Below are 20870 nucleotides of genomic sequence, written 5' to 3' on the forward strand. Positions count from 1 at the left end.
CAACGAAGACGAGTATATTTACCAGGAAGTCATGACGCAGATTTTGATTACTTTACTTGACAATAAAATTAATCTGTTGCATAGTATTTACACTGTCCTATGACAGAATGTTCTATGAATCAACGAGAGACCTACTCATTACTCAGTGCTATTCAGGAAGGTCTTTTTTATTTTGCTTATCAGTCTACTGACTGGTTTGATGCGGCCCGCCACGAATTCCTTTCCTGTGCTAACCTCTTCATCTCAGAGTAGCACTTGCAACCTACGTCCTCAATTATTTGCTTGACGTATTCCAATCTCTGTCTTCCTCTACAGTTTTTGCCCTCTACAGCTCCATCTAGTACCACGGAAGTCATTCCCTCATGTCTTAGCAGATGTCCTATCATCCTGTCCCTTCTCCTTATCAGTGTTTTCCACATATTCCTTTCCTCTCCGATTCTGCGTAGAACCTCCTCATTCCTTACCTTATCAGTCCACCTAATTTTCAACATTCGTCTGTAGAACCACATCTCAAATGCTTCGATTCTCTTCTATTCCGGTTTTCCCACAGTCCATGTTTCACTACCATACAATGCTGTACTCCAGACGTACATCCTCAGAAATTTCTTCCTCAAATTCAGGCTGGTATTTGATATTAATAGACTTCTCTTGGCCAGAAATGCCTTTTTTGCCATAGCGAGTCTGCCTTTGATGTCCTCCTTGCTCCGTCTGTCATTGGTTATTTTACTGCCTAGGTAGCAGAATTCCTTAACTTCATTGACTTCGTGACCATCAATCCTAATGTTAAGTTTCTCGCTGTTCTCATTTTTACTACTTCTCATTACTTTCGTCTTTCTCCGATTTACTCTCAAACCATACTGTGTACTCATTAGACTGTTCATTCCTTTCAGCAGATCATTTAATTCTTCTTCACTTTCACTCGGGATAGCAATGTCATCAGCGAATCGTATCATTGATATCCTTTCACCTTGTATTTTAATTCCACTCCTGAACCTTTTTTTAATTTCCATCATTGCTTCCTCGATGTACAGATTGAAGAGTAGGGGCGAAAGGCTACAGCCTTGTCTTACACCCTTCTTAATTCGAGCACTTCGTTCCTGATCGTCCACTCTTATTATTCCCTCTTGGTTGTTGTACATATTGTATATGACCCGTCTCTCCCTATAGCTTACCCCTACTTTTTTCATAATCCCGAACAGCTTGTACAATTTTTTATTGTCGAACGCTTTTTTAAGGTCGACAAATCCTATGAAAGTGTCTTGATTTTTCTTTAGCCTTGCTTCCATTATTAGCCGTAACATCAGAATTGTCTCTCTCTTCCCTTTACTTTTCCTAAAGCCAAACTGATCGTCACCTAGCGCATTCTCAATTTTCTTTTCCATTCTGCTGTATATTATTCTTGTAAGCAGCTTCGATGCATGAGCTGTTAAGCTGATTGTGCGATAATTCTCGCACTTGTCAGCTCTTGCCGTCTTCGGAATTGTGTGGATGATGCTTTTCCGAAAGTCAGATGGTATATCGCCAGACTCATATATTCTACACACCAACGTGAATAGTCGTTTTGTTGCCACTTCCCCCAATGATTTTAGAAATTCTGATGAAGTGTTATCTATCCCTTCTGCCTTATTTGAACGTAAGTCCTCCAAAGCTCTTTTAAATTCCGATTCTAATACTGGATCCCCTACCTCTTCTAAATCGACTCCTGTTTCTTCTTCTATCACATCAAACAAATCTTCACCCTCATAGAGGGTTTCAATGTATTCTTTCCACCTATCTGCTCTCTCCTCTGCATTTAACAGTGGAATTCCCGTTGCACTCTTAATGTTACCACCGTGGCTGTTAATGTCACCAAAGGTTGTTTTGACTTTCCTGTGTGCTGAGTCTGTCCTTCCGACAATCATAACTTTTTCGATGTCTTCACATTTTTCCTGCAGCCATTTCTTCTTAGCTTCCCTGCACTTCCTATTTATTTCATTCCTCAGCGGCTTGTATTTCTGTATTCCTGATTTTCGCGGGACATGGTTGTACTTCGTCGTTTCATCGATCAACTGAAGTATTTCTTCTGTTACCCATGGTTTCTTCGCAGCTACCTTCTTTGTACCTATGTTTTCCTTCCCAACTTCTGTGATGGCCCTTTTTAGATATGTCCATTCCTCTTTAACTGTACTGCCTACTGCGCTATTCCTTATTGCTGTATCTATAGCGTTAGGGTACTTCAAACGTATCTCGTCATGCCTTAGTCCTTTCGTATCCCACTTCTTTGCGTATTGATTCTTCCTGACTAATGTCTTGAACTTCAGCCTACTCTTCATCACTACTGTATTGTGATCTGAGTCTATATCTGCTCCTGGGTACGCCTTACAATCCAGTATCTGATCTGGGAATCTCTGTCTGACCATGATGTAATCTATTTGAAATCTTCCCGTATCGCCCGACCTTTTCCAAGTATACCTCCACCTCTTGTGATTCTTGAACAGGGTATTCGCTATTACTAGCTGAAACTTGTTACAGAACTCAATTAGTCTTTCTCCTCTTTCATTCCTCGTCCCAAGCCCATATTCTCCTGTAACCTTTTCTTCTACTCCTTTCCCTAGAACTGCATTCCAGTCGCCCATGACTATTACATTTTCGTTCCCCTTTACATACTGAATTACCCTTTCAGTATGCTCATACACTTTCTCTATCTGTTCATCTTCAGCTTGCGACGTCGGCATGTATACCTGAAGTATCGTTGTCGGTGTTGGTCTGCTGTCGATTCTGATTAGAACAACCCGGTCACTGAACTGTTCACAGTAACACACCCTCTGCCCTACCTTCCTGTTTATAACGAATCCTACACCTGTTATACCATTTTCTGCTGCTTTTGATGTTACCCGATACTCATCTGACCAGAAATCCTAGTCTTTCCTCCACTTCACTTCACTGACCCCTACTATATCTAGATTGAGCCTTTGCATTTCCCTTTTCAGATTTTCTAGTTTCCCTACCACGTTCAAGCTTCTGACATTCCACGCCCCGACTCGCAGAACGTTATCCTTTCGTTGATTATTCAATCTTTTTTCTCATGGTAACCTCCCCCTTGGCAGTCCCCTCCCGGAGATCCGAATGGGGGACTATTCCGGAATCTTTTGCCAATGGAGAGACCATCAAGACACTTCTTTAATTACAGGCCACATGTCCTGTGGATACACGTTACGTGTCTTTAATGCAGTGGTTTCCATTGCCTTCTGCATCCTCATGTCGTTGATCATTGCTGATTGTTTCGCCTTTAGGGGCAATCTCCCACCCCTAGGACAAGAGAGTACCCTGAACCTCTATCCGCTCCTTCGCCCTCTTTGATAAGGCCATTGGCAGAATGAGGCTGACTTCTTATGCCGGAAGTCTTCGGCCTCCAATGCTGATTATTTATCAAAATTTAGGCAGTGGCGGGGATCGAACCCAGGACCGAAGACGTTTTAATTATGAATCAAAGACGCCACACTCTTTTTTTTTTTTTTTTTTTTTTTTTTGATCGTTGTGCTTGGTCGTTGCGGACGTCGCAAGACATCCCGCTGAAGTTCGGTGGTTAATCCTTCCACCCAGTTTTTTTATTACAGAGGCCAATCGGCTCTCTGACCGAACACGCTGAACTACCATGCCGGCTTCCCCTAGACCACTGTTCAGTACAGTAAAATGGAGAAGTACCGGTACAGTTTCGCAGAACTCTCTGACATGCACCTTGTGTATGGGGAAGTACGTTGGAATGCTCTCGCTGCTGAAAGGCTGTAAAGCGAAGGATTTCCTAACAGGTATCATCTGTCACGACGAGTATTTCTCTCGATCCACGAATGCGGGAGAATGGTTCATTGGAAAGAAGAAACTAGGGACCTGGCAACATGGGGACCACTCATACATCCGATTTTGAATAGGAGGTGCTGGAACGTGTTGCAGCGGACTCCACGACAAGTGCTCGCCGCATTGCACGTGAAATGGGCGCTGCACGTACTAGCGTGTGGCGAGAACTCCATGAACAACAACTATCCCATATCACCCACAACGAGTCCATGCAATCCTTGAGACTTATTACGCGCCAAGGGTCGCATTTGTCAATGGTTGCTCCAACAACGGATTGCTCGACCAGATTTCCTCCAAATCGTGTTTTTTACTGATGAGACCTCATTTAATTGTGATGGTATTTCGAACAGCGGGAATAGCCATACGTTGGATGAGGAAAACCCTCATTCTGTAGTAGAGCCAACTAGCAATTATGTTTTGCTGTAAATATCTGGGATAGCATTGTAGGCGACAATCTCGTTGGAGCGTATCATCTACCTGGTCGTCTAAATGGCCCCTGTTCTTGAGTTTCGTGCAAAGAGTTCTATCTGTGTTGTTGGCTGTTCGTGAGAGGATCTGGGTACATCATGACGGTGCACTGTCTCACTTCAGTATGGATGTCCGCAACCATCACAGTGGTGTATTTCTGAGTCGCTTGATTGGGAGGGGAGGTCCTATTCCATGGTCTGCGAGGTCATCTGACATCCTGAGTCCCCTTGATTATTTCCTATGGGTATATCTAAAGTCACTAGCGTACGCGACCCCAATGGATACGGAGACGGAGTTACTTACCTGAATTGTAGCTGACTTTGACGTGGTACGAAACACACCAGGGATATTTTTCATGGACTCATGGTGCGTCAGAACGTTGTTCGCCGAGGTCATGCCTGCATTTAGATTTCCACCAATTTCATCACATTTCATAAGACATAGTACAAATGGTACGTTCATTGTGTTAAGGATGGTATTTGCAGTTATCTGTAACTAATGTAAATAAAAATTACACAGTGATGTGATTTTATTCATATTATGTCCTTAAACTGACTTCTCCGAACCCAGGTTCTCTACCTGAAATTGTTTAGTGGAGCATCCTCCATGTCCTGTTAAATTTTGGCACGCTGATACGGAAATACCCTGTTTTCCTTATGGCTTCTCAATGCCTTCTGAAATAAGTAAACTGAAACGCCACCGATGTAGCAGCGTGCTGTTATAATTCCGAATTATAAAGACAGGCGCCAGTGCAGAAAACAATTGTTGAGTTCCGTGCAATGTATCTTATGTCTTGTCTTAAGATGTGCAAATTCACATAATTGATTTTCCTTAGCAATCATTTAGAAAATTTAGAAAGTCGTGATGAAAAGTAGTACCTGTCATTTTTTTAAGTGAAAAGTCTTAAAACTTTTTTTAAAAAAATAAACTTTATTAACATTTTACATTTTGTTATTCTTCATGTTTACATAATTATTTCATAACATAATAACTCTGACGACCAAGACAGTTCTCCAAACGAAAGACCTGGTTGTTGATACTGAAAGGACAGTCATAGAGACAGGTCACAAGGATCAGCACACAAGGCTGTGGAGTAGAAGGGTTAGGCCAGCATCATCATTCACAGTTTGCTTGAAAACAATTTATTTCTATAAGTTTAACCAGTGTGTGTGTGTCCACACTTGTGCAAATTTCTTCGTGTATGAAATAGTCGAATGAACACAGTAACCAATTTGTAGTTACGAAACGTACGTCACAACACTCAGCAAAGCAGATGTTCGTAAACATTTCAATGGAAATGGAAATGAGCGTTTGGCGTCATTGGCCGGGAGGTCCCTTATGAGACGGGTCCGGCCGCCTTGGTGCAGGTCTTATTGCATTCGACGCCACATTGGGTGACCTGCGCGCCGGATGAGGATGAAATGATGATGAAGACAACCCAACACCGGTCCCTGAGCGGAGAAAATCTCCGACCCAGCCGGGAATCAAAATGTTCCAACGTGTGTGAAATCTTATGGGACTCAATTGCTAAGGTCGCCAGTCCCTAAGCCTACACACTACTTAACCTAAATTATTCAAAGGACTCGAGCCTCCGCCGGGACCAGCCGCACAGTCCATGACTGCAGCGCCTAAGACCGCTCGTCTAATCCCACGCGGCCAGCCGGGAATCGAACACGGCACTGTAGGACGGCAATTCGTCACGCTGACCACCCAGCTATCGGGGAGGACAACATTTCAATAAATTTTAGATTTAATAAAATATCTGCATAGCTACTACCAAAAAAAACTAAACGAAATTTGCAGCTGTAGGAAAATGCGCACCTGGTACTTGCTAAATCATCTGTCAGTAACAATTTATCTTTTCAAAATAGTTTGAACAATATTTGCAATTTTAGAAAAATGCGCACATGGTGTTTACTATGTGCGCACCTGTTAGCAACTTTACATTTAACAACTGTAACTAAGAAACATGCACAACGTCGCTTACTATGTCTTTAACTGCTAGAAATTCAAGTTACAAGACATTTAAGATCAAAACGTGCCACGGCCTGAACAAATAATTAATTAAATATCTACAGGTCAATGCGAAATAATTTCCGAACTTAAATGTTAACAGCCATTAGGATAAATCCAGATGTGTTTAATAAAGTAAGTTACATACAGTAAAGTTAATACTGTTTTATAGCTCCGGCCTCGAACGGTCAGCAGACCGACATGTGATGGCCCGGCCTTTCCTACCACCGGCACCTCGATCGGTGGCTAAGAGAGTGCCGCCAGACCCGTGGCCGACCAGGGCGGCGGAAACCTGCCCTAAATTCTCTCCCGTCTTGACACAGGCCGACGGATGGACTGAACTACAGCAGACTAAAATTCTAAATCAACAAACTGTTAAACAGAAGGATGAAGGATTACAAATGGGAAACAAACCAATTTCACTTACGGAAAGTGAGAAAGACATTCCTACATTGGTTCGCACAAACATTGTCTATAAAAATTAGCGATGGATTTGAATTTAGCCTATAAGAAACTGGGAACTCAACCACAAGTCTGGCAATTAATATTGTTCCCAGAACGGCCACGACATTCAAGGCAGAATATTAGGCTTATAAGGGCACAGCAATCTGTCTAACAGTTATGAATGTATAACATTTAGAGTCTCACATATTATACTGCTTCGAAACATTGGCTGTCTTCAGTGGCTAATTACACCTTAAGAAATGGCAGAATTCTTGTCCCTAAGCTCAACTAGAACGTCTCAGCAGTGGAGGATTTCGTCCTTTACATGTAAACAAGCACTCATCAGACGAAATATCGCACTAGATTAAGAAACAGGAATTAGCCACATGGTTGCTGAGAAGTCCTGGATGGAAATCAGCACTTGAAGGGTGTCACTCCTCCCAGCGCTGATACCGGCGTCCATGCACCACACTCGACAACATGAAGGCAGCAACCCCACCAACCAGGGCACGGTCCCTGTCCTCGACTCACTACACGCCACTTGCCGCACCCACTCGAAGTTCCTAACTGCCTCCACCTTCTCACATCGCGGTGCTCACTCCACACATCGTAGCCTTACACGTTGCCGGCGTACCACTCGCGCCCTCTCTCGGACCTTCCTCATACAACCAGCCAGCCAATTCTGCATGCAAGGATCGCAAACCAGCTCGCTAGGGATGTATCGAATCGAGCGCCACGGCTCAGATATTCTCACTGTAGAATGTTCGACTATGTTGATGGAGCCACAACGTCATCTCTGCTTGCAACGCCTCATCACTATCGAAGTGAAGGCCCTGAAAGTGTTCTCTAAGTTTTAAAACAGTGGCGTGGGCTGTGGGCAGGCGCTCTAGGGGAAATTCCGAATGCTTGAGGGGAAGTGCCGTTCTAAATTGAATCCTATGCTCGCATTTTTTGTAAATATTAAGTGGAGCAGGTCAAGGTCCAAACTTTCATGGTGACCATTCAAAAACATCTGTCACTTGTGCTCTGGTTAGTATCCAATAATAATTTCGCTGACAGTGCAAGAAAAGTAACAATTTACTTTCGCCTAGCTTGTTAACCATTTGTAACAGAGAAACGACATGAGTGGCTAATTTTGAGTGAAACCTACATTTCTCTTGTCGCCATGTTAAAATTTGCTTCTTTTGCCAAAACGCAGCATGCTCTACACAGTGTCACCTCACTAATGTGTTGTGCAGACGCAGTTCCGAAAAAATTCTGAAACAGTACTGTATTAAGTGAAAAAGCGAGGGAAAGTGTGGTCAACAGCTTACGATGAAGCACCTCATCGGTCAAAAATAAACGTTTAACATCTGCACTTACTTCGTTCTAAAGCCCACAGCACTTCTTGTTCCTCCAGCTATCGATGGCTCTTAAAAATATATTCTTTCATCGAAAAAGTTTGTAGTCAGTGAAAAAACATGAGAGATAATGAAGTTTTTGCATAATAACCATATGGCAAAATACTCTCCTCTTTGCAAGCTATCATTTGCGAAAATTTCATTTCGATATCTCAAACTGTTTATGAAATGTGATGAATACTCTCAGAACGAAATTTTCGATCTGCAGTGGAGTGTGTGCTGACATGAAACCTCGAAGCACACTGAAACTGTGTGCCGGGCCGGGATTCAAACTGGGGACCTTTGCCTTTCGGGGGCTAGTGCTCTACCGCCTGAGCTACAGAAGCACCTCGTATCCTACCTTCCAGACTTCACAGAAGAAGAACTTGCCTGCGAAAGGCAAACGACCCGAGTTCGAGTCTCTGTCTTGCACACAGTTTTAATCGATCAGGAAGTTTCATGAGGAACGTTGTGAATATTTCACTGTTGCTTCATCACTGGCATGCGTGACCAAAAATGAATGTGCTACATCAAATCAATTTTCTCGACACTGGTGACAGATAGTGACCTCCAACCATATCTAAAGAACAATTCAGTATTTTGGCTAAAGTTTGTATACGGAAACATGTATTACGTGACATGAACCAAACACTAAATCACAGCGACCCCTATTCCCGTTCCCTTGGCAGACGTGAACGCGTTACACATCTGAATTGAAACTGTCGTAAAACGGAAATTGTGCGGTTTCGGACACGAGCTTCTATTCAAAATACTGCGTACCCGCCATCCTCTACGTATCCTAGAAGTTTGTAACGGATATTTCCACATCCTGTGTACACAATTCCGTGTTTATTTATTTATTTTTGTAGAATCTTCAGAGTGCAAGGCATAGTCGCATTTGTAGGTTTTTTTTTTCTGTGAAAGGCTACAGAGCGCCTCAGTCTGCGCATTATTGATAACGATTACTCATACTACATCCGATATCTATTTAGGAGTACTCATTCCATCGTCACATGTACCTTCGAGACCTAACACATCTATACTGATTCTGTTAAATACATCCATTGATAGTATAACCAGCATCCTGCGACACCCAGTGTACGAAGTAAATGAAATCACGTAAAGTTTTACGATTTTACTCTTATTTTTGCGATGTATAAGGACTTCAAGTTGATTGCACAGAGTCCTAACCAAACGTGAGGTCTACGAGCTACTTTGCTTTTGTAGTTTCCTTACTCCATTTTTCGGTAAAACTACAAAAGGAAAAGATGTCGCAACGCATATTTGCTGAATTTTCATAATTTTAGGGGAAGAAACACTCCAATGTGAGACGAGATGAGTGAAACCATGATTTTAGGCAAGGCAAATGAGTAGCTGCATGTATGGTATGAACTGTGTAGAATCTGTAAGTAAAAACAAAAGTGTTACTGCAGAAAAAAGATCCAGTTAAGATGTCTTTAACACAAAAGGTTAACCTTGTCTTATTTTTCAGCGAGAAAAAGTCGTTTGAAGACACCTCACACACACTCTCCCCAGAAATTTGTCGACTTCGTTCTTGTACTCATCTCCTCCACTTACCCATAACTCTCCCTGTCCTTGCATTTTCAAAAGCCGCCTGGAGGCTGTTACCCGTGCAAATTAATTATGTTGGCACCATTGTCTGCTGCAAATTCGCTGTTTCAATGAGCCTATCGCATTGTCTCTCTAACGAGCGTCCTCTCAATAGAAGGTTAGGAAGCGGAAGTCGTTTAAATTGCTTCGGTCCCTTTTAAAGAGCCCTTAATTAGCAGTTGGGATTTAAATATTCATGTCACGTTCTGCACCGGTGCGGCGCGCCTGCAAATTGATTCTCCTTCGGTGCCGGTGGGAGGAGCCTACGCGAGGCGTAATTATGAGGCTGCCGGTGGCTGCTGCTGCTGCTGCGGATCGAGACGGACGCTAATCCAGCCCCGGCTCCCCGAGTCGCCGCCGACCAGAAGCGACAAATGAGCGCAGCCAGTGGCAGTGGCAGGGGGGCGGGTGGCGTGCCGACCACCTGCGCTGCGCGCCAGCTAATTGGGACCTGTCACCAGCGCGGACGGCCTACAGTCACTTGTAACACAGCGCCGCGGAGCTGCCGTCCCAGCTGGCGTGCGTCCGTGAGCCGATGATTGTGGAGCACACGCAGCCGTTCTCGTCTTCAGCGTTCCGGACCACGTTGTTGTCCATGTGTAGGGTGGAGGTATCAGGTGGAAATTCTTATGACATGCTAAGGTCCACGCTCCTTTGGCAGTGTAAAAAAGTTGAAGCTGCTAAGTCAATGCAGTCAAATAATACTGCCGTTTATGTCACATATTTTGATACACGAAAACTCATTCATCAAATTCTGTAGGGAAATTCCCGATGGTCTAGAATCACGAAGTTTGCCAAGGAGGAAAGTTTCACAGTACAAGTAAAACAAAAAATCCGAAAATAACGAATTTGCAATTATATGAGGTACACTGTTTGTCAATTTGTCAACATCCCTGTTTACCAGGAAAGAGTAGAGGTATTAAGTTCAAAATGGTTCAAATGGCTCTGAGAACTATGGGAGCACACTTTAACCACGGGAAACAGCCACGCACCGCAACTCCATCTCCTTCGTTTATCACTGTTGGCAGTACCTATGACGTCAGGTAACGTTCGTTAGGCATTCGCCATCGGTTTGCCACAACGTATTGTGAGATTCATCCCTCCAAATCACTCTTTTCAGTCACTCACTTACTCACTGCCCAGTGGCGTCCAAATGGTTCAAATGGCTCTGGGTACTATGTTACTTAACATCTGAGGTCATCAGCCCCGCCGGCCTTAATGGCCGAGCGGTTCTAGGCGCTACAGACTGGAACCGCGCGACCGCTACGGTCGCAGGTTCGAATCCTGCCTTGGGCGTGGATGTGTGTGATGTCCTTAGGTTAGTTAGGTTTAAGTAGTTCTAAGTTCTAGGGGACTGATGACCTCAGACGTTAAGTCCCATAGTGCTCAAAACCATTTGAACCATTTTGATCCCATAGTGCTCAGAGCCCTTTGAACCATTTTTTGTTCATCAGTCCCCTAGAACTTCGAACTACTTAAACCTAACTAACCTAAGGACATCACACACATCCATGCCCGAGGCAGGATTCGAACCTGCGACCGTAGCGGTCGCGGGGTTCCAGACTGAAGCGCCTAGAACCGCTCGGCCACACCGGCCGGCTATTAAGTTCAAATATATGTCGCATGCTGAATTCAATGGTCGCTTGGCGGTATATTAAACGTTAGCTTCATAGTCAGTGCAGTCCAAAGATACTTCCATTTATGTCACATAGTTTAATATTCGAAAACTCCCTCACCAAAGCGTATGGGGTACTTCCCGTTCGTCTAGAATCAAGAAATTTGGCAAGAAGGTTTGTCAAGGTTTCACAGTACTAGGCAAAGGAAAACACCGGAAGACTGTTAGTTTTAAATTATATCACTCGGAAAATATTTCATGTCGTTTGTTATCCGACGTGGAACTTCAAGTTAAAACATTCTCGAAAGTACTGGAATCCCCCGGACTGATTTGTTGCCAACGTCAGTATCGGTGAGGAGAAAATCTTGGAGATCCTCGATTTCCGGAATGGATGAACTGTCTATATTCTTATTTATATTTGTACGGCACCCTCAGTGCATGGGCCCTACTCGCACTTGTCCGATTTCTTCTAATAATTTTTTTCTGTGGAGTAGCGCGACGTCGCCTAACACTTCATCTTCAATCCATCTTCCACCAGCCTCTACCGAATTTTCTTGCAAGACGTCAACATCTTCCCGCTTGCAGTTAGGGAAGTTTCGTACTTCCAGGAGAATTTTTTTTTTCATCAGTCTTCTGGCCGGTTTGATGTGACACGCCACGAATAGCTCCCTTATTACCACGGAAGTTACACAGTTGTTACCCTGCACAGCTCTCTCTAATATCACGGAAGTTAATTTGTGAAGTCGTAACGGATCCCTTATCAGCCTGCTCCTTCTTCTTGTCACTATTTTCTGCGGAGAACTCCTAAATTCTTACGTTATCAGTCCACCTAGTATTCAACATTCTTCTGTAGCACCACATCTCAAACCCTTCGATTCTCTTCTGTTCTGGTTTACCCACAGTCCATGTTTCACTACCATACAAAGCTGTGATCCAAACGTACATTCTCAAAAAATTTCATCAAAGTATGGCCTATGATTGACGTTAGTAGACTTCTCTTGACTAGACTGCTTCTTATGGTCTCCTTGCTCCGTACGTCATGTGTTATTTTGCTGTCTAGGTAGCAGAATTCCTTAACTTCATCTACTTTGTTATCACAAATTCTGGTTTTAAGTTTCTCGCTGTGCGCGTTTCTGCTACTTTTCCTTACTTTCCTATTTCTTTGATTTACTATCAGTCCATATTCTGTACTATTAGACTGTTCATTCCTTTTAGTACATCGTGTAATTCGTCTTCAGGACTGGTAGAAATTTTAAATTTTACTCCTGACCTGCAAATCAATAGAAAATCGTCGATAGAAATTTTATTGCCCTTCTTACCTTTTAGTATGAGTGTTATTGGTGTCTGTAGATAGAAGACTGGTTTTAAGCAGCTCTCCACGCTAGTCTTGACTGTGCGAGCGGCTACATCTTGTCATAAATAGTGCAAACTGCATCAAACTGAACGTGCTTACAACAGTCAAGCCTCTGTCTGTCTGTACTGCTGTACCCTCCGCACTTCCTGCTGAAACGCGGTTTGCAGCTTCGTTGCCTTGCCGATGGAAGGACGGGGCAAACAGGACTGAACACCATTCTCAATACATATGAACTTTAAATACAGTTTATTACAATAATCAGTTTCCTTTAAAATATTACATAAATCGTGCAAATAAATGATGATATACAGGACATAAAATTCCGTCTGAGTCCTTCCATCATGTTTATGTGAATAATTGGCAACCAATGCTGTACAAACGTTAGAAGGTCATGAGATGTTCAATTGACTCTTTTATTAGAACATGTTACGCGTTTCGGAATTACACCCATCTTCAGACACCAGAAACTTCAACGTACAGCCTTGACAAATCAAAGAAAGTGTCGAATAACTTGTGACTGCGACGCAATCAGTCTTGAAGCAGAGCGCTCTGCTTCAAGTTTACATGCTATAGTCTGTAATTAGTCACAAGACTATTGTCCTTGAATGCAATCCACCCTAAAGAATTTCAATAAAGCATGTACTTCAAAACGGTGTGAAATATACACACCCTAAGCGAATTATGAACAAGTTCAGAATGCAAAATGGATATACACAAAAAGTAATGGAAAATGTGTCCAAACTATGGAACGCAAATGCTCTCATACAAGGAGAAGAACCCTCACTTCAAACTACTCAGTAAGTTTCACAGATTCAGAAACATGCATGAAATTGATCTAAAAGCCAAGCAATTTTAATAAACACATTGGGTCTATGTCATCACACTGGAAACAGAGGGTGCAGCCTGTAATGGTATACGATACTGCAGTGCCTGCGTGTCCAAAGGAACCGGCACTGTGGCGACTACAGCCGTTATGATATGAATTAAATGTATTCGCAGTTGCGAATAAGGACATAACAGCTGTAAAATGATATGATGACAATGAAAATTTGTGCAAGACTGGGAATCGAACCCGCTTGCCGTGAGCGTTCGCGTTGCCATTTAGCTATCCCTACACGACTTGCTACCAGACCTGTACTTTGATATGTCGTCAACCACGCATCTACAACCTGTACTCGTACATCCATTATGCATAGCTATTCCCGTACAAGTCATACATGTTACTTGAAAGTCGCTCTTTCGGTGTCGGTGTATAAAAACCATATTGCAGTGCCTATATTGTTCTGAATTACGATGCAAAGTCCCTTTGGATATTCACACAGGTTGTGACTCAGAAGCCGGCCGCGGTGGCCGAGCGGTTCTAGGCGCTTCAGTCCGGAACCGAGCGACTGCTACGGTTGCAGGTTCGAATCCTGCCTCGGGCATGGAAGTGTGTGATGTCCTTACGTTAGTTAGGTTTAAGTAGTACTAAGTTCTAGGGGACTGATGACCTCAGATGTTAAGTCCCATAGTGCTCAGAGCCATTTGAACCATTTGTGACTCAGGAAGTTTGGGTACGGGACATCCGGGTTCGTGTCCCGCGCGGGCTCAAATTTTCATTGTCATCATTCCATTCTACAGCAACTGATTGCCCATATTGGCAATTGCGAATACATTTAATGTATGAAGTAGTCTGAAACTCAAGCCAAAAATTAAATAAGGAATGAGCAAGAGTTCAAGAAACCATAAGAATGAAAACCTGGACTTAACCAATAGTCACGTTCTCTCACAAATGGACTAAATACAAACACAGATTGCACAAATAGCCGCTTCGTCGTATTAACAACACTTGAGGGCCACAGCTACAGGAGTTACTGTACCAAGTAAGCTTGGCAGCTCACGTCGACACACACAAAGAAAGAACGTAATTTATTCGCCCAATTTTTATAAGCTACTCTGGCTAGACAGTTCATTCAGACGAAGCACAGGTGGAGAGTCTTTACATAATTCTTTTATGAACAACAAAATTAAAAAGGGAAACAATTCTTAAAAACGGAAACCAGAAATATACTTTTAAGGCAGGCGAAGTTGTCTGCATTCAAATATAATTTCCTTGAAACTCGCTTGCATGGTCCCGGAAAAACAAATTAATACCAAGCAATGACACATGGAACAGAAAAAAGAAGACAGTCGGTTACAGCCACGGAAGAGGTTGTAACAACTGGTCGCATAGCAAGTTTCTTGTTCCAAAACCACAACTAGCGACACAACGAAGCATCGCGTTAAACATCGCGCAGCCGGCCCCATTCTGATCCGTCCAAGCGGCCACGGCCAGCACACCCCGAGTGAACCACTAAGGATATGGGCAACGAAGTAAGGGCCCAGAATATGAGGCCAGTCCAGCAAACACCGAGTGAAATTGCGCCCTCACTTCAGGTTCTGCGCCTCGGCGAACTTCACTGAACCACGGCCGAACGTCAAAAGATCGAGCCCCCTGCTGGCGTGACTTATTAAGCGGCCAGCCACGACCTCTGGCTACAGATGAATTCAGTTGAGAGTGTGACGCGCCCTTCCATTCGCGGCGCGGCTTGTCTCCTATTGCCAAATTGACAATTCCTTAGAGCGCCAGAGATCTAGTTCTGGGACAAATTTGTTTTCTCCCAAATTCGAGTCAAGGTATATTCTTAGCTGCACAATCTACAAGCCATATCTTTAGAATCCTTCTGTAGCACTTTTCGAAGACTTCTATCCTCTTGATGACTGAACTGTTTATTGTTCACTTCTGTGCAAGGTTACATTCCACAAAAACACCTTCAGAAATACTTCAAGTCCGAGTTTCCTCCTCTTGATACCTCTGTAACTGCTCATTTAAACCTAGCACTCTAATTACTACTTCTCAGCGCGTTAAGTTTAAGACCTGTAACTTATCAATACAAGATGTCGAACGTTACCTTGGTTCATAGTAGTTAGTTAACTCCAATAGTGAAATTTAGCTGTTCGTTCCTCGTTGGCAGTGGTAGCCGTCTGTTGTAGCTCTTAGCTTACTCTGAATTTTGATCAGCTGTATATTTATTAAAGGCGTGTCAACGTTTCTGCCGGTGTGTACCAACTGGAAGTACATTTCAACTGCATGTACTTTCGACTTATTTTGAATTTGGGCAATTGTATATGTATTAAAGCTTGCTGTTACTGTTTAGTTGGAATGTACAGGATGGGACTTATATTTAAATTTTATACCACCGTTTGTCTGTTTTGAGGGACTGTGTATCTTATTGCTTAAGGGTTTCTTTTGTATTAAGGGTTGTACGTTGCTAAGCGGCGCTACTACAGCTTCAGTCAGTGACATGACTTGTGATCCTTCCTGTATTGTGATGAATGTGGCCCAATTGTGTAACGCTTACCTAAACTTTCCAATTGTAGGTTCATTTGATGGCTGTTATTGAAATTCATTTGGTCGATAAAACTGTTTGTTGAACCTGCTTCCAGCCACGCCTAGGTTGGTGAGACTTTTTCTTGTTTTTGGGAACTGTGTACTTCCGACTTAATGCCCTGCTCTTAATGGCACAATTGTTAAAATTGGTTTCTAACGAACTGAGTTTGTTCAAGTTTTGACTCTCAGAATTTTGACTCTTTTTAATACGTTTTTGAACTCTAATGATAATATCGTAATTAAGTTATTGTCTGTATTACATGAAACAACAAAATATGACATACGTGGGTCCACCTTCCATCAGTTTTCCCTAAAAGCTGTCCCAAACCTAGTTGTGAGGTATCACAATGCTTTGCGCCAACCATACAAAATAAGAAATTTCTTCCATACATTAAGGGCATGTTTGATACTAGTAGACTTCTTTGGGCCAGGAATTTTCTCTTTGCCAGTGCTATTCTGCTTTTCATGTCCTGAATGCTTCGTGTGGCATGGGAATTTCTTCGTCTATTTCGTGACCACCAATTTTGGAGTTGAGTTTCTCGCTGTTCTCGTTTCTGTCGCTTCTCATTACTTTCGTCTTTCACTGTATTACGCTTAGACCATATTCTGTACTGATTTCTTCATTTTCGCTTAGGATAGCAGCGCCATTAGTGAATCATATCACTGACATCCTTTCTCCTTGAATTTGAATCCCATTCTTGAGTATTCCTTTTATTTGCCTCATTCTTTCCTCGAAGTATAGATTGAACAGTAGGGGCGAAAGACAACATTCCTGTCTTCCCCCCCCCCCCCCCCCCCCCCCCGCTGAAAACAGAGCCCTTTGTACTTGACCTTCTCGTCTTATTGATCAGTCTTGGTTCTTGTATACATAGTATATTACCCGTCGTTTAGTATATCTTATTCCGATATTTCTCACAATTTCCAGTACCTTGCCCAGTCATAATTTTGTCGAACTTTATATCCAAGCTGACAAATGCTATGAACGTGTCATAATTTTTCTTCAGACTTGCTTCCATTATCAAGCGTAGCTTCACGACTAGCCCTCTGGTGCCTCCATCTTTCCGAAAGCCAAACTGAACGTCATCGAACACTTCCTCTTTTCCACTCTTCAGTGTATGATTCTTATCAGCTGTTTGGATGCCTAAGTCTCAGAAATATGCCTTGCAATAGTTTTGGGATCGTTCTCACACTTGAACGTGAGATTTACTCGAGACGCAGACACATGAGGTACACTTACTCAATCCGGAGTGTAGCAGTGGCGTCAGGATTGGCATCCGGCCACCAACTGCCACTAACACTGCCAAAGCGCATGCAACGACACCGACACCGTCGAAGAACGGGAAAGGCCAAGCAGAAAATGAAAATTGTTTTACAATCATTATCTGTTAAATTACGCTAAGGAATATTACCTTATCGTGGTGGGGTGGCCTAGTATCCACTAAGCTAGAAGAGGAACAGGGCAAGCCAGGTAGCTAGCTAGCTTTCTGTGTTAGAGGCGAGGGGAAGCTAACAGTAGACCGCAACGCAGCAGGCGGCGTCAGTTCTCCATTGAGGAAGGCAGTAACTACGAGTATGTCCAAAGGGTCTCAGAGTGTAAGAGGAAAAGGGAACTGCTCGCCGTACAGTAAATGAAGCAGAAGGTACTCCAGAGACTCAAGGCCATCCTTTACGGTGCAAGATGTTAGCTCATCAAAGGCTTGGGGAAGCAAACCCTAAAGAAAATATACTTGGTCCTCTGAGATGAATTTGCGGCAATGGCCTAGTGCCCCATTCTGCGGAGAAACATTAGATCACTAAAACTCATAGTAATAAAAAGCCAGATGTGTTTAACAGAAGACGACGCTGAGACCGAAAGTCTATGACAGCATTTCCCTCTGTAAATCGTGGACCTCAATGTTTCACAATGGACTGAATCATTTATATGGTCAAGCTGCCAGAGCTTTTTATTTTATATTGTGTCATAAGTTGTAGAACTGGAGTGGGTACAAAAAATCGCTAAAACGTTACGACAAAGATGATCCACATTATTTAAAATGTACCTGAATTCTGTCTTAAGGCTATGGAAACGTTCCTTACGTAGTATGGTCGTGTCTATTAACTATGACAAGTTCTTCAATTTGTATTTTGCTGATGAACAAGTCCCTGTTACAGCGGATGAGAATGACATAACCTACGAGATCAGTAAGTTATACAGAGACTACCGAGAATGGGTTTTCACCATCAATTTAGAGAAGCCGGAATACTTGTTTACTGGGGAGTGGGTGAAGACCCCACTGCCTGAAGTTAGGTTCCGGGACAGTAAGATCTGTGAACCCACACAAATATCAGGGAGCAATTATTAATGAATACGTATCCAGTGAACGCGAAACTAAGAACCGCATTAGCGAACGTAGACGAGCAACCAAACAATTAAATGAATTTTTATTGGGCCCATATATTAGATAGGAAATAAAAATTAGGATATATAAAGCTATTGTAGAAGGTATTCCAACACAGATACATGGGAAACAACTGTGAAAATTAAGAGGAACGTGTTGGCTGTGTAGAAGGTATTTTGTAGGTGTTCCTTTAAACGGATACTACGGGATGAAACTGAAAATGAAGACGTATGAAAGAAAATGAAACTGGGTACCACTGTAATGGATACCATCAAAGAAAAGCGATTGAGATGTTATGGGCACGTATACAGTTTGGGTGATGACCGATGGTTGCGACGGTACCTAACTTTTCCTACTGAGTAATTGTTGCTCTTACTAACAGCACGCCATATGAGAGCAATCGAGTTGCGTCTTTACCTATGGTTACTCGTACTTCATATACTTCGGCTACGCGTGACTCTGATTCAAAAGAATAGCTCGATGTAATCATGAGGTCGAGCTATGCATGTTTGCTCACATGCCCGACAGCTAATTTGGTGCAGATAATAATATGTAGCTCTGATCATGCAGTCAGATAGACTACGGTTTGGCAGGAACTGTGAATTACTGAAGCACATAGAAATACAAAACAAAAGGTAGATGAGTAATTTAGTAAATGGGGTTCTATTCTAACGTCTGAAATTGAAGTAGGCGACAGAAAATTATGGTGAATAACGTTTATCTAGAAAGGATCTCTCAAATAAATGATAAGTGGTCCTCCGATAGTCGTCTAAAATACAGACAGAAAATACCCTTATCAAATGCAGTACAGTTAGGTTGAGATTGTCACGAGAATGGCGGCAAAATCCCCAAACTAAACAGTCACCAACATTACGCGAAAGCGAAGTTCACTTCGTAAGCACAATGCACAAAACATTCACTAGCTTAAAACAGTTCAAAATTCAATATGATAATATACAAATTAACTTGCATGATACAAATAATAATAACTCATACTCTGTCTATTTTCAGTTCCGTAAATCAAGCAGAGAAACTTAGTCCTACTCTGGAACACATTCAAAGTTCTCGAAATGTAAGTCAGTCCAGGAGTTAATGTATGTCAGTGGTCGTTTACCACCCAGAAGCAATCAAATCAATGACTTATAAGATCATATCATGCACGTTACTGCCGGCAGGCCTGCATTCTTCAAGAACTCGACATAAAGTGTCCAGAAGTCCAAGTCTCCACTTGAGTCCCATTGTGTTCCGCTACTATCTGCTTTTCATTTGGCTGAAGGCCATCTCCAGAAAAATATATCATCTTTAAGCTTTACAGAGAAGATATGATTCAAGTTGACCACTTACAGGGCTTAATCAATGCAATACAACAATTTGTAAATAAAGAAGTCTCATAAAAATTCTGCTACACTCCGATTGTATTTATAATAAATACATAGGCCGCCATTTTTGCACAAGTGCACTCGCGATAAAGGACAAATAATTGTAGTTGAATCTAGTTTCAACCAATATTTATGCCCCTCAACAGAAGTTCTTTTGGTTCTCTTTTCAGCTGTGGAGTCCGCTAACACATATGCTTGACCTCTTTTAAATCATACAGCTTTCTAATAGCAGATGCGGCCACCATTTGGATAAAGTTACTGGCAAAACATAAACTGTTTATTAAATAAATACACCAGTATGACAAAATATGAGGTGTCCATATGTATTCATTTGCTGTTAACTGTGGCAGATACGATGTTCTGAGAAACGTTTGCATAATGAAACACATATAATAGATGTTGTAAATCAATGTATAATACACACAGAAACGTGGCTTTCAGGGATGAGAGCTTAGTGCAATACTACCATCTGAGGTAACCCTTATTGAAATCGCATGAATCGTTCAATAGTTGTTAATTCAGAGGATCACTGTAAAAGTGTTTATTCACTGTGTAATTTTAAAGATAGTGAAATTACGTAGTGTTGTGTCGTAGAATGCGTCTCATTTTTCTGGGATCGCCAATGTACTGAGGCTTGCGTTAATATTTGATTGTAAATTAATATAGACTCTCAAAGAGCTGTAAGAAGCCATCTGTCCATTTTTCTCGAAGCCTGCTATTGGTGGGAGCAAGCTGGCCCTCGTAATCGAACAACGCATCTTCCTAACGAGATTTTCTCCGTTCATGGTGAATGCGTCGCGCCCGCACCTTGGCTCGCCAGCAATGGTCGCTGTCTCTGGACCGGCTACGGCGCTTTGACGGTCTTGGAACTGTCCACTAGCGCTCAGCCGTACAAGTAAATTCATCTCTTACCAATACAGGGCGGCCGATAAGCGTAACTTTACTTGGCCTAAGAACACCATGAGATGAATTCTAATTAACAGAAG

Source organism: Schistocerca americana, chromosome 5 (assembly GCF_021461395.2).
Source record: "Schistocerca americana isolate TAMUIC-IGC-003095 chromosome 5, iqSchAmer2.1, whole genome shotgun sequence".
NCBI lineage: Eukaryota > Metazoa > Arthropoda > Insecta > Orthoptera > Acrididae > Schistocerca > Schistocerca americana.